This window comes from Urocitellus parryii, chromosome 7, assembly GCF_045843805.1.
Source record: "Urocitellus parryii isolate mUroPar1 chromosome 7, mUroPar1.hap1, whole genome shotgun sequence".
Taxonomy (NCBI): domain Eukaryota; kingdom Metazoa; phylum Chordata; class Mammalia; order Rodentia; family Sciuridae; genus Urocitellus; species Urocitellus parryii.
The window spans coordinates 51,619,144-51,633,593 of NC_135537.1; the positions used below are offsets into that span (position 1 = coordinate 51,619,144).

A 14,450-nucleotide genomic window follows, 5' to 3' on the forward strand; every position below is an offset into this window, starting at 1 on the left:
AACCCAGGCGGGGAGTCCCGGGCGCCCCCACCCGGGCCCCGCCCGGCTCGCCCTTCCCCGCCCCTCTTTCCCCGTGACGTGCCGCAGCGGGCTGGGAACATGCGCACTCGCGCCCCGCGCCCCGAGCCGCTGCTCCGCCTCGGCGCCTGTCATTCTCCGCGGCGCGGCGGCTAGTGCGGACTGCGGTCCCCGCCTGCCAACTCGCTCGCCGGCGCGCCCGCGATGTGACTGATCCTCTGGGGGCAGGCTGGCAGCTCTGAGGACAGCAGTACCTTGGCTTTTTCTAGTACGGGGTTTCTTGTTGAGCTGTGCTTCCCTCCGAGGCGGAGACACGCACCAGGGGCTCGGAGCGCAGCTTTCCGGGGCCGACGGCAGCTGCAGCGCTAGGGTTCGCGCGGCCGGGTGCAGTTTTAGTCGTCGCCGCCGCCCGGTGGTGCGCCCTGGCGAGTGCCAAGGCGCCGGGCATCGCTGAGCCGAGGCGGCTGGTGCAGAGCAGCAGCGCTTGGTCCTGCAGCCGCAGCTGCCTCTGGCCACTGCAGGAGCTGAGGGGCTGCGCGCAGCCAGAGTTTGCAGGGGTTGCCTTGAAGCCAGTTCCCAAGAACACTCCTGGACTCTTGCATCCCGGTAAATTGACTTTTGAGTTTTTGAAGTTGGAGGGAGCCGTGGGAAGGAGAGGTTCGTTTTTATTATCTTCGTGTTGTGAGCAGACAGGAGTGGCTCCTCTTATTAACAGGATTTCAGTTAGGGGAGGGAGTGCGGGGTGCCAAGAAGGGGATCCGCCGCGGGAGAGGAGCCTGGAGCCCAGAACTAGATGGCTCCAGCCTCTGGTGAAGGTTGCCAATTGGGAATGTGCTGGGAGAGGACAGGTGCTCCGAGGACATTTCGCCTGCTGCTAATTGCACATTCGGAACTCCTTGACTTTGTGTCTGTTGTGTATGCGGGACAGGGGCAGGTCTGCAGGGTCTTGCCACCTCTATTATAAGTGCTCTGGGGAGGACTCTTCGTATGTGACTCCTGGATGGTCAGCACTGTAATGGATCTTTGGGAACTGAAGCTGAGCCATTCCTTCTCAGGCCTGCAGTCTTCCCGCGCATCTCTCTTTTCTCCTCCCCTAGGCAGAAGTTGCCAACGTTCCCATAATTGGAGCCTAGTCCTTTAGGGAGAAAAACAACTTATATGTCAACCCAGTGTTTCGTGCTCTAAGGCATATAGCATGAGAAAAAAAAATGTTCTGTGCGGCATATGATTTCATACACTTTAAGGATGTGGGCAAGTCTCAAAGAAATAGGATTTAGATGATGACACCTGGGTTTCACAGGGATTGTCCAGCACCTCTTATGTAAGCCTCCCAGCTGGATAACTTTACCTCTCTGCAGTGGCTGCAGCTGTGGCTCTCCATTCCATTTGTTTAAGGTCCAGCTCCAACAGTATTTAATGAAAATGCTGACATGATATAGCAGCCTGTAGTCAGAAACAGAGTGCACTCTTCAAATTGGAGTGTCTTCTGGTAATAGGGAGCAGGGGAGGAAGAACCCAGTATATTTTTCAAGGCAGCTCCAGGAATTAGACACATAAATCATGTTTTAAAATAGCATGCATTGTGCAGAGAGCATGTAAAGGACCCTTTTGGAACACATCCCCTTTGTTTTAGAAAAAGTAGAAATTGTTCATATCAGACAATTGTTGAGTCTGAAAGTTAAGTGTACTGGTGGGTTTAATTATCTTAATAAACAAAGAGCATGATTTATAGGTAGCTGCAGTATCCTGCTTTGAAGTATAGAAATCTTTAACCTTTATTTCTCAGCTGTCCCCTAGAGATTCCTTTTAAGCAGAGCAATAGATTATCATCATTGATGTTTAATACTTGAGTTGATTAAATTTGTAAAAGGAATACTTTGAAATACCATATAGCACTGTGGTTTGGCTTATTAGATAGTGATATTAGAAATAAGAGAAATATTTGGAATATTTGTACAAGTCATTAGTTTAACAAAATGTATCACATTAAGACTTCCCTGAAATACATATATGCATATATATATATATAGGCACACACACATATATATGTACATACACATATAAATGTATATATGGAAAGAGAGAAATATGTATACATCTGTTTGTGAATTTGGACTTAATATCTTTCTTTAAACCAAAACTTCAGGATACATACTAATGTAAGATTTATTTGGGTAATCTAGAAAGAGAGCAGTTATTTTTGATGTTCCAACATACAAAACAAGATGAACTAGTTATAGATACTTTATTTAAAGTATAGTTTTTATATTAAAAATTCTTAGAAAATATAAAAATATGTTACTTCAAAATTTGAAAAGTTAGTCAATATATTGTAGTTCATGAGAACATCCGAGTGCTTACCTGTAGAAGAGATTTCATCCAAGAATGGAATCTCAAACAGGTTGACCCAGAAAGCACTGTTGTATTATGGTTAGGAGGACAGCATATGAGGCCGGGTTGCCAGCTCTAGTACCATCTGTTTGAATCTGAGAAAGTTACATAATCTCTCAATGGGCCTCAGTGTCTCTAGCTGTAAAATGGGAAGGACAGTAGCACTTACCTCGTTGGATTGTGGTGAGGATTAAAGGAGTTTATACATGTAAAGCTATTGAGCCACTGTCTTGTATATTAAGCTTGCCCTGGATAAACTTATCCTTGCATCTTTGGATATTGTAGACATTGAATGGCTGTTGATGGAGGGCAATAGAAGTTTACAGGTATAACAATATCTTTTATATAATTTTATTTATATCAAGTTATAAATATTTGTTGGGCACCTACTAATCATACCAATGCCAGCTGATATTTGACTTAGTGTCTCCCTCACTCCTTCACTATAGGCCTATGAGACAGTATGCTTGATCTACATGTTAGGGATGAGGAAACTAAAGCTCAGTGAGATCAAATAGCAGAGGTTGGAGCTGATACTTTAACCCATGTCTGTTTGAAACTATGTTCTTTTTGACCGTTCTGCTTCAAGTTGCAAACAAAATAAATGCATTATTATCTTCAATTTACATCTGAAGAGATTTAAGCTTAAAGTATGCAAAATGCTTAACAGCCCCCCCCCATCCCCCAGTTTTCCATGACTGGGAGCTATTATTACCATCATAATTATTGTTAAATACCCTGCCCTGGTAGCATACCTCCTTGTGTGCAGGAGAGATGCCAGGTAAGGTGAATTTTCTTCGCCAATTAGAAGTGGATTCTGTTGCTCCGCTGCCCATTCATATAGTCAGAGTCAAAAAGAGAAAAATTGGTCTGATATTGCAGTTCACACTGAAGGTTGTTGCTTTCTGTTTTGTTTCCTGCCCACACACATAGTTGCAGCAATCCACACAGTCAAATAAAACACTGCAAGCAGCAATAATCAATCCACAAATGGCATCATCCCTGAGCATAAATTCAGTCCCTGCTGGAAGACTCCCCTAGAGTAGAGAGAAAGGCCTTGTAGTTTGCCTCCTACTATATGTTCAGATATGGGAATAATTTCTCCTTCACATAAATATGTCTGCTTTCTTTTGGCCTCAGTTCCAGTGACCTTGGAAACATTTTCAGGGATTCTGTGTGAGCAGGATTAAAACTCTTCATAACCCATTGAACTTCTCTCCCAAGTTCCAGTGATTGAGAGGCTATGGTATTTTTTTGGCTTTCTTAGGTCGTTACTCAGATATTAGGTAGGGTTCTGGCCTTTGGTAAATCTTTGTTTTCTAGATAGTAAAATCTAATTGTTGTATAAGTACATGGGTAATAGCCTGCTCACACATGGATTTAATGTTTAATGAAACCTCTTAGCTAATATATCTACCAATGAAAGGTAGTTCAAGACAGATGTTCAAGGTTAGCTTTCTTTTTTTTTTTTTTTTTTTTTTTTTTTTTAAGATCAGAACTCCCCAGGAGTGAGCTTCCTGTAGGCTGCTTCCCTGTGCCTGGGGACACAAGCAGTTGCATTGTGCCAAAGAGAGCCCTTGCTGCCAACTGAGTCATCTCACATCTCTCTGAAATAGCTTCTACTTCAATTTTAGCCCTCCTTTTCAGAGAATAGATACTCCCCTTGGCTCAGTCAATAGCCATATTTGAAATGTTCCTCTGCTCTGGGTTTTTCTAGAGTAAAAGTCTCCCTTGAGCACTTACTTCTGTGACTTGAGCTAAGTCCATGATTTACTATTAGTTAACTCTTCAGAATTTGCATGTTGTTTTATTTCCTGTTATTTAGTAGGTTGTCTGTGGACATATTTAAATCTGCAAATAACTTTTCCTCTGGCACTCAGTTCACTTTAGCCTTCATAAGACACATGTGCAAGAAATGCAAACTCATTTTAATATGGATATAAGTGAATAGAGATCATTTACTCTCCCCAATTATATCTGCTATTTTGAATTTTCATTTTGGATATAAGGAGTAGGGAGCGGATATTTCTAGAGCTCTTACATCATGCACAGTAAGAGATATGTTAGGGGGTCATACAAGTTTCTGGTTGTACAAGCAAGCAGGTGCCACCTGGAAGAGTATGCCTCAGAGCTGGGTGATTGCAGAGTTCTTGGACATGGGGTAGGAATGAGGGGAAGACAGCTGTGAGCATGATTTATCGGATTCTATTCCTAGTTCACACTGGTTGGCCCTTCTGAATAAGAATTGGAATGAGTAGCTAACAGGGAACCCTTACCATGTGCTGGCTACCATGTTTGACAGTATTTCTCGTAATCCTCACAATAACCTTGTGTGGTAGTTAACCTTCGTGTCATCTTTTGCAGAAGAGAAAACTGAGGTCTAAAAAGGTCAGGGCATTTGTCCAGGGCCACATGAGTGAGTTTCATAATAAAAAGTGGAACCTAGGGCTTTCTGACAAAATCAGTCCACTAGATACAACATTCTACTACCTCTAGTCTTGAGCCTTCATGATATTGTGTAGGTATGCTCTGTTATTTTCAAAACTTTCTGGCCCATAGCCAACAGCTGGAATGGACTACTCAGGAAGTATTATCTCCATATCTTTGTACAGGAAGAGCTTAAGCTTAGTTCATGCAAGTGCTCAAAAAAGAAACCCACATGTTCATTTTGTGAAATAGGAAGCACAAACCCTTCAGCTGATGTGACCACAGTGGAACTGCATGTTCACTTTATCTCTTCAGGAGCAGATGCTTGCACTATTCTTATTAAAGAAAAGAAGTGGAGAGGCCTGAGATTTTTCTCCAGGTGGTATTAAAAAAAGTTTATTTAAATTTTAAAAAAGCATTAATAACTTGTCACTGAAACACTGCATCAGTGTCATCTGTCATTCACAAGGAGCCCAAGGTTTTTAGAGGAAATACATACATATGGCTGAAAGTAAGTTTCAACTGCGTTGTCTCAGAACAAGAATTCGCATCAGTCTCCTCTGGCTACATATAGCCTTCCTAACTCCATTCCAAATGGAAAGTAAAAGAGAGAATTCAAAGCCATGTTGTAATATTTTCAGAATCTGCTTCTGTTTTATCTTGATTTCACACTGAACCCAGCATGTATTCAGGAAGTTCTTCCTGTCCCCTGAGATTTGAATGATGAAGTCAACTACTATCATTATGATATTTTGGCATATCATTGATGTTTCCTCTACTTCTATTCTGATGTTACGGGATTGTATGATTCTCAAACCAGTAAGCGATTAAAAACTTATTTTAAAATGCAGTTTGCTAAATGTAATCTGTTTATGACAGAGGTCAGGGGAATCTGTGCTGTCCTTACTTAAAATACAGAGCACTTAAAACCTTATAAACTTTATGGCTCCAGCAAGTTAAAAAAAAAAAAAGAAAAGAAAGAAAATATTTTGAAATTAATCACTGGCAGTTTTGTACCTTCCTCTCCCATTGCATAGCCCAGTTTCTACATACCATATCCTGTATTCATTTGCAAATAATCAGTTTCACTCAATTTCCTCAAAGCACCAAAAGGTGTGACTAACTCAGCATTGCTGTCATCTGCCATCTTTGGCTGGAGAGTCCCAGGACTGCATATGTAAGCTTTTATGTGAATGTATTCTCTGAGGAATGAAGGGTGATCAAATGACTCCTCAGGCATCTGGTTTCACTGTATCCATGACTGTTAATGCGGCCTCCACCCACTCTGCCCCTGTACCTCGAACCATACTTCCTACTCATTGCTCTGTCACCCACATTGTGGTTGAATATGCTGAAGCTATTGGGAAACCTTAATATTGAGGCAGCACTTGTTATGAACCAGAGGCAATAAAACCACAACACAATAATTTTTTTTATGCTAGAGATAGAACCCAAGTAAATTTTTTAAATCAAAATTAAAAAGCCAGTAACCAACATAGCTATACACAAGAATTCCACACCTCTGCATTCAGCACTTGGGAATTGCAACCAGGATGGCCTTATTATTTTTTTACCTGACACCTCAGGAGAACTGTGAACCTTCTAATTCACACATAATCGCTAGCAGCTTGGCTGTGTTTGAGACAAATTTAGTTGGTGATATTTATTCATTTATACATTCACCAGATGTATATTGATAGGAGACCAGGAACTATGAGAGATGAGAACTTGAGCACAAGCAAATTTCTCTGTGCACCCTCTGGAACCTCCCTCCATGTCATGAGTGAAGAAGGCCCTGGGCAGCAGGCTCTGTCAGAGGTACCTGACTTTCAAGAACAGGCCTTCACCCAGGAAGCAGGGATTGGTCTGAATCTGGAAGAGTCTGTAACAGGGTACCACGCAGCTGAGGGTGGGCGTGGGCTGGGAGAAATCACCCAACACAGAGAAACAGGGAATTCATTCCCATGAAAGCACCAAACAGACCAGTGTGTTTGTGGAAGAGTGGGTGGCTGAGGCCTGTTAATGTGGTAGGTGGGTCCGGAGATGGAGAATGGAGGCCAGAAGCACTTTTAAAAAGGGTCTTGTCGGCCATGTTTGGTCTTGTAGATGAACTTCAGCTCTCGGAGTGGTTCTTTTAGAATACTCCCCTGGGTGTGTTGTACAGAGTGGACCATGTGGAAAACACAAAAGGGAAGCTGTGGAAAAGTAGCTCTTGAAGCCTACTGCAGATTTAAAGTCAGAATTCAGATGCATATAAGGGTGGGGACATTTGGGGGAGACGGAGAAGCAAGGAAGGGATGGTAACTTTAAGAACGACACCCCAGTATTTGGCTTGGGTAATAAATAGAGGTGCCATTGGTGATGACAGTGAATACAGAGGATGGACCCGTTCAAAGGGGAAGATGACAAGTTGTAGATTTATACAGTGTGAGGCATCAGGAGGTTCCAATGACAGTTGTACAACCTGTGGTTCTGGGATGCAAGGCAGAGGCTGAGCTGCAAGTCCTCTGAGTATTTGAAATTGTTGTGAGGTCGTGATCCGCATAGGAGAATGTGTGGAATAATAATAATTAAAAAAGATGAGCCAAGGTGGCAGGCAGGAGAAAAGGAGACTGGAGAGTAAGATTAAGTGAGTGGAGTTTTTGACAAGGGCTTGGACACAAAGTGGCAGAAGCCAGCAGCAAAGCGGAATGAGGTGCTTGATTGAATGGGAACCCAGTGACAAAGGAAATGAAATACAAAGAAAAAGCTGAGAGAGCAGAGGTGGGCCTGACTCTTACCTTGCGGGTATCCTCACAGGTGACGGTTGTTTTTAAGATTTCAGTTTCTGTCAAATCCTAAGACCTACTATGTGGAAGGTGAGTGGGGATGAGGTTCAGGGAAAGAAATCAAATCATGAATAAAGCATGACCCTGGATGCCAACGCTTGTCAGTTCTTGTTTTTCTTTTCCATTTTTCCATTTTTCTCTTGTTCACAGCAGTACACAGGCATTTGGGAACATGGAAAGATCAGAACAACTTTCTTGGTGCATAAAGTGCTTGGTTCTCCAAAGCAGGCATCTCTTGTACTGCATCCATGAGCACAACTGAAAGGGAAAGTGGTAAATGGCACATTATTTGACAGCTTACAAAGACTAAGCTTTTATCCTGGCCCTGGAGTGTTTAGAGGGTTTGAACCTTTGGACCAATTCTTTTACAGATCATGAGTGTCTTTTGGCTCATTGCATTATTTGAGGTATGTTGAGTACAATATCATATAATTTTAACTTGTCCTATAAAATTGCCTTATTATTTCATAGACAAACTGTGTATTTTAAATGGTTGTGAGGTTGTGATCTGCATTTAGCAACAATAGAAATAATCTTATGTGTTTCAGTTGGTATCGTGAATTTCCGTTCTTAAATGTTTTATCCTTCCATTTTGATTTAAAGGTAGAATTACTCCCATTAGAGAGATGAGGAGACTGAGATTCAGGGTGAAGATGACTGAGTGGCCATAACATGGCTAGTAAGTGACTGAGCTCATAGGACCTAAAATGAGGCAGGCTGACTTCAAATCTTGTGTTCATATCTTTCCATCACGTTGCCTATCTCTTGGTGACTAGCTACTGAGGAAAAAAACTAGGGGATGGATATTAAGCACCAACAGTAGAAACTGTATTGGCTACAATTTCTATATCTGATGGGCCACAGGTTATTTATGCAAATATATGTGATTAAATTAGACTAGGGGAAAATCTGCTGTTTCACAAAATGAACATCTTTTTCTTTCATTATCTGTTGTTGGTGCTGATTTTAAAAGAGCATCTGAGTATAAAAAATGAGGATTCAGTATTTTAAACTGTCATATTATTGTAGTTAAACTTGCTGTTTGTGATGCAAAGGAAATTTATTTTTTAGCAGTTGCAATGACTGTTATATGTAAGAAGCGTTCAGTATGTCCATATATATAAGATGAAAATCAAATTATATTTAAATTATTGTTTTTTCTTTTGTAATATTCTTGAATCCTCCAAATATATTGAACAATGCAACTTGCTTTGTCTCGCCAAAGCAGCTATTAACTGGCCCACTTAATGCCAAAGTCTTAAATCAATTGTCTTTTTCATAAGAGGTGTAAAATGATGCAGGTTAAATCTAAAGTTTATTGTAGCTTCATACCTTGTATTTTGGCCTTTGACAGTCTAAAATTTTGATTCCCCTAATTTTGTTAGTAAAGCAGATTTTAATTGTTAATATACAATAATGTTAGAATCATGAAATGCACATGGAATGTTATGGCCTTTGGCAAAAGTTTATGATGCTGCCTTTTTTATTTCACAAAAAAATATCTAGGAGGCTGCTAAATGGCAATTTCCAGATGAAAGTAATTTCTAGCAAGTAGCAAAGCGCTGGTGCCAATGCTTATCCCTAAATCTCAATTTCAAGCTTCATGGTGCCAATTTTACATTTTAGCTTCAGTAGGAAAAGTTGAATTCAAAGGGGCTTATGCATTTGTGACATTTGGTGATTGGTCTTTTGTTGGTGATGCTGATTTTTTAAAATAACAATACATTTATAAATTTTAAAAAGTTTTATAAAATGTTAAGCTTAGTTTGTGTAATTATCATTACACATGATGTTGTAGTGGCTTTAGTCCAGCGTAGTTGAGGAATTACAATATAGGAATATGAAAATTTAAATAACAATGTAACATAATATGGTGTTTTATATGTGATTTTATTGTACTTTATATTTATAATAATAGATCAGGAAACACAAATGAAACAAAATGAAGATTAATTTGCCCATTTCATGCCTCATGTGTTCCAATTTCATCCAAATGCAAATATGATAATCCGGGATGTAGAGTTAGATGTCTGTTCAGGTGATTTGACACTACTGTATTTAGTACTCACCAAGATGAACAATTAAGCTGCATTTTCTACTAATCTTTTCATGATTTTGTATTTTAATATCAGGTACTAGGAGTTTTTCATTTCCTAAATAAGAAGAGTTAAATCTTCTTGACCTCTTTTTTTCTTAATCCTTTTGAATTTTATTCATTTTTATGTTTTTGTATACTTGATATGATAGGACATGTCTAAATTAGTAAGCTAATTTAAATACTGTAATTATGTGTACAGTTAGAGTTTGATTGAATAGAGCTGTTTCACATACTATGTATTTTTTTAAACTGGATTTAGGAATTACATGCTCATTATTTCAGTCCTAAACCTATTTATGTTTACCTGCAGGAACACAGGTCAAAATATAAATATTTTTATGAACAGAATTTGAAAAGATATGCTTCCTATTCAGTATTAGGAATTAATATAGCTATCTACTATAGCTGTTTTTTTATGAGAGAGATTGATAAGAAATATATATGTGGTTGAAAGCCAGAATGGTGTTGCTGGTGTAGTGCCTGCATTGTTAGCCATGAGGTTAGAAGCCTACTCCTTTGTTTCGTTAAATAAAAAATAAAGGTGCTTTGAAGTAAAACTTCATGAATACTCATAAATATTTGTACATACTCATATAGTGCTAAGAACATTTTTTCCTTTGTTTTATTATATTGGTCACTTTGCCCAAAATGTACATCTTGAACTTGAACTTTAGTGTAAAATACATAATATTTCCAAAGAAGAATTGAGACAAAAAGTTTGGAAACTTATTGAAAGGATACCATATGGATAACAGCTTTTCGGGCTTTGTGCTGAGATATTTGGAACAGGATTGCTAAACAATGTGGTGTTTGAGAAAAATAAAATAAAACACTGATGCATTAAACTTACACTTAAGTTAATGGTTTCTGCTTCCGCAGTTCTTAACCTCTCCAACTGTCTGAGTTATTTGCTAATATAGCGTGTCAAGACCTGAATTATTAGAGATCTTTCCTTTTAATAAATATTCAATAGCATTTTCAAAATTGTTCTCCTAGATACAATTCATAATAAACAGCTCAGTGCTGGCACCGAGCATGCTTCTTACAAACTGCTTATAGCCACAGGCCATTTGGCATTAGGACCCTTCTCTTATGTATTTTCACAGCTCCACACATCCTGAAAACTGTCAGCCTTGGGTTAGAATAAGCCTTTTACATCTCCACAGTTCCATGGAGAATAAAGCGAAAATTTCTCCTTTTTTTCTCCCCATAATATGCCAACACCTGTGGTCAGAGAATCCTTACTTGCTAGTCATGAACTTTTAGCATTCTGCTATGTACAAAACAGCCCTCTATGGCAAAGAATTTTCTGGCCAAAATGTCCATAGGGCTGAGGTTGAGAGACTCTGCTCTGAAGATGGGAAAAGACTGTTTAATTTGTTTTATATGTTTCATGCAAATGGAAATGTGAGAAATGGTTCTGGTGAAGAAATCACTGTGTTCAGTATAATATCATAATAAACACCTACTAAGTTCTGAGAATACGATGAAGATGGTGACATAGTTCTTGCCCTCAGGAGGAAGCACTCTCTTTAAAAGAATGACTGGTAATAAAATACTATTATTCACTGTGATACATGCTGTAATTAGAGGCATGCATGGCATATTGAAATAAAAATAATTTAGATTTCATTGTCTAATTTTAGGAAATTATCTGGAAGGGATCATGTGCTCTGTCTAGATGGAGTATTAGACCTTCATGTGTGAAATTTCTCATTTTCCCTTGCTAATCAGGAATAGATACCACTTACGGTTTTCCTCTCTTCCCATTTCAACTGGTTTTAATTTGAAATGTCAGAAAAGAAGAGGACGTATTGACATAAAAAGTGTTACTTAATAAATTTAAGTTATTGGTTTTTGAACACATAGGGATACTATTAAAGTGTAATTTATGTGTCATAAAATCTCGTCTTTTAACTGCACAACTTATGATGCTTATTCAACTTACAGAACTAGGGAGTTGACGCCACAGTTCAGTTTTAGGACTTTTCCTTTCTCAGAAAGATCCCTCATGCTTGTCTGGGGTTGATCCTCATTCCCACTGACAACTGCAGGCAGCCACTAACTTTTCCATTTTCTCTGTTCCTTCCTGTCTCTAGACATTGGCCTTTCAGAAAAATCTCTGAACATTTCATTTGGGATATTAATTTTCACTGGTAGAATGTAGTTTGATATCTGTCCTTCAAGATCAGTGTCATGTTTTTAGTTTTTACACTACCTGTGGCATACACGCCTGGACACCCTGAATTAAACTAAGAAATGCAGCAAGGGTATTGATAAGCAGATGTTTAATATAGTATGTGTCGCATTGAAGAGTATATGGTGTGCCTTTCTCGGCTTTTTCCTGCATCAGTGTTGACATCCCTTCTACTCTACTAAAATAATGTTGTAGAAATCATGAAAAGCTGAGGCCAGGTGGTACCTGCATGATGTGGGTAAATGACAAAAGAATTAGATCTGGAGAATTTGCCTATCTGGGGATTGTATACAGTCTCACCATCCTTGGGCCAAATGTCTCATAATTCAACTTTTAGCAAGATAACATAGTCCGTATGGTGTTGGTCAGTGTCCAGAAAACACATAGTCATTTTGGTAAGCAAGTTAGTGAATATTTACAGCTAGTCGGGCAAATTTTAAATGACTTTTTTTTCAAGTCAGTTTGGGGAGTAACTTCATTTTGTGGCAATGTAAAAAAAATAGTTTTCAGAAATTTTTGCATTTCAAAATTGTGGATAAAGATTTTCGAGAGAGTCTCAATGCATCTCAAGATACTACATTCCAGGAAATTGTTCATCCTTTTCTGTTCCTCCAAATCCCCTCTGCCATTTACATACTTGATATAATTTAGCCCCGATGGACTTGCCTTGCTTTTGTACCATGTCAGCTTCCCATCAGACTTGACAAAATGCCAAGTCAGCTGTTCAGTGGGGTGGATGGAGGCCAGGTGGATGGATGTGTTATAGCCAGCCAGGTTTGTGGTTTGTGGTTTCACCTCCCTGCTATAGGCCTGGACTGTGGCCATTTCATCTACTTCAGGACCAGCAACCTGAAAAAAAGTAAGATCATTTTGTTGGATCAAAAATATATTCATGGAGAAAAATCCAAAGGAAGCAATGCCAGTTGTCATCCTGAATAGCCCTGCACTTGTCCTTGGTCACTCACAACACCCATCCCAAAACAGCCACAGGAAAAGATGAAAACCAGGAAGAGAATCACCAGGGTAGATTTTCTTGAGATAAATAAAGGTACTTAGAGTCCAAGAAAAATAAGGACACTACAAAAACTATGTAAGGTCCTTTAATGGATGTGCAACTCCCAAGTAGGACAGAGGTTCAAAGCAAGATAGTGAAGACAGGTTCCAAATTGTTAGGTTTTATATAATCATTTAAAATAATTGGCCTAATGGTACTCAGTCAGCCTCGTTAGTCTTTAAACTATAAGTTCCACATCTGTATTAATTTCTAGATACCAGTGGTCATACTCAGGAAACTGTACCTGCTTGGCAGTGGTACAGTTCACTAGTTTTTCCAACCTTGCTATAGACCCATTGTGAATGTGAATAAATATTTTGACCCATGCATAAAATTTGCTTTTGTTATGAGTGAATAAACATGCTTTGATGGCAATGATTCTATGACAAGACATGTTACAGACTGTGGGTTCTACATATTAATAAGGGGACCTGAATTCTGCAAATTAGTGGAAATATCAGGTGTTGCATCAGCATTAGAGACACATTTCACATAGATATGAACATGTTAGAACGTTGCCTTCCAAGAACTGGGATGCATGTCCAGGAAGTAGTAAGCTATCAAAGGGCAGTATGGTGCTAATAGTCAATCCAGGGAGTGAGCTGGTAATTCTGTATGCTTTTATAGGCACCTGGGTGTATGCACAAGAGAGATGGCATTGCTACTAGTAGTGTTTTGTTTGTTTGTTTGTTTGTTTCTCGTGTTGGGATTGAACACAGGAGTTGGCCCATGCTAGGAAATCACTCTTATCACTAAACTACATCCCCAGCCCTTTTTATTTATTTATTTTTATTTTGCGAAAGGATCTTGCTAAGTTCTTTCTTAAAAAATATTTTTAGTTGTAGATGGACACAGTACCTTTATTTTATTTATTTATTTATTTTATGTGGTGCTAAGGATGGAACCCAGTGCCTCACACATGCTAGGCAAGCGCTCTACCACTGAGCTATAACTCCAGCGGCCTTTTTAAAAATTCTTAATTGCTTCAAGTGTGCCATCAAAATGTCTGTCTGAAAGTGAACCGTCAATAAGAAGAGAGGTTGAGTTGTTGCAGTTTGGTTGTGGAAATATGAAGCCGCCTTCCCTATTCACAGACTTTGCAAAGTTTGTTTGTTCTTGGGTGTCTTAGTTCATGGCCACCTCTTAGTACCAGCCAACGGTTTCTGCACAGGTCTTAAAATTCCTCACAAGTATCATTTTCTCTCCTACCTCCCAACTATAAAGAGTTGAACTTGTCCTGCTTTCAGGTTGCACCTGTCCTCTCTTGTCAAAGTGTCTTCCTGAATTTGCACACATTTCTTCTTGTGACCACATTTCCTGTCGTTAAAAAGTTGGCAACCCACAGGAGCCTCACCTGGTGAACACCATGCTATTCCTCATTTGAATACACCCTCCACCACCACGGCCTCTTGTCTGGTGATGCTCTTGAGAGCCACA

General features: G+C 39.5%; 1 protein-coding gene across 1 annotated transcript in view; it reads left to right on the top strand.

Annotated features, from left to right (window-relative positions):
• The first annotated feature begins 453 nt into the window (after positions 1–453).
• Pag1 (phosphoprotein membrane anchor with glycosphingolipid microdomains 1) overlaps positions 454–14,450 on the top strand; it is a 128,283-nt gene continuing 114,286 nt past the window's right edge. Inside the window, exon 1 of the mRNA XM_026384740.2 lies at positions 454–624. The gene's annotated coding sequence lies outside the window, so the exon portion shown is untranslated. The remainder of the gene's footprint in view (positions 625–14,450) is intronic.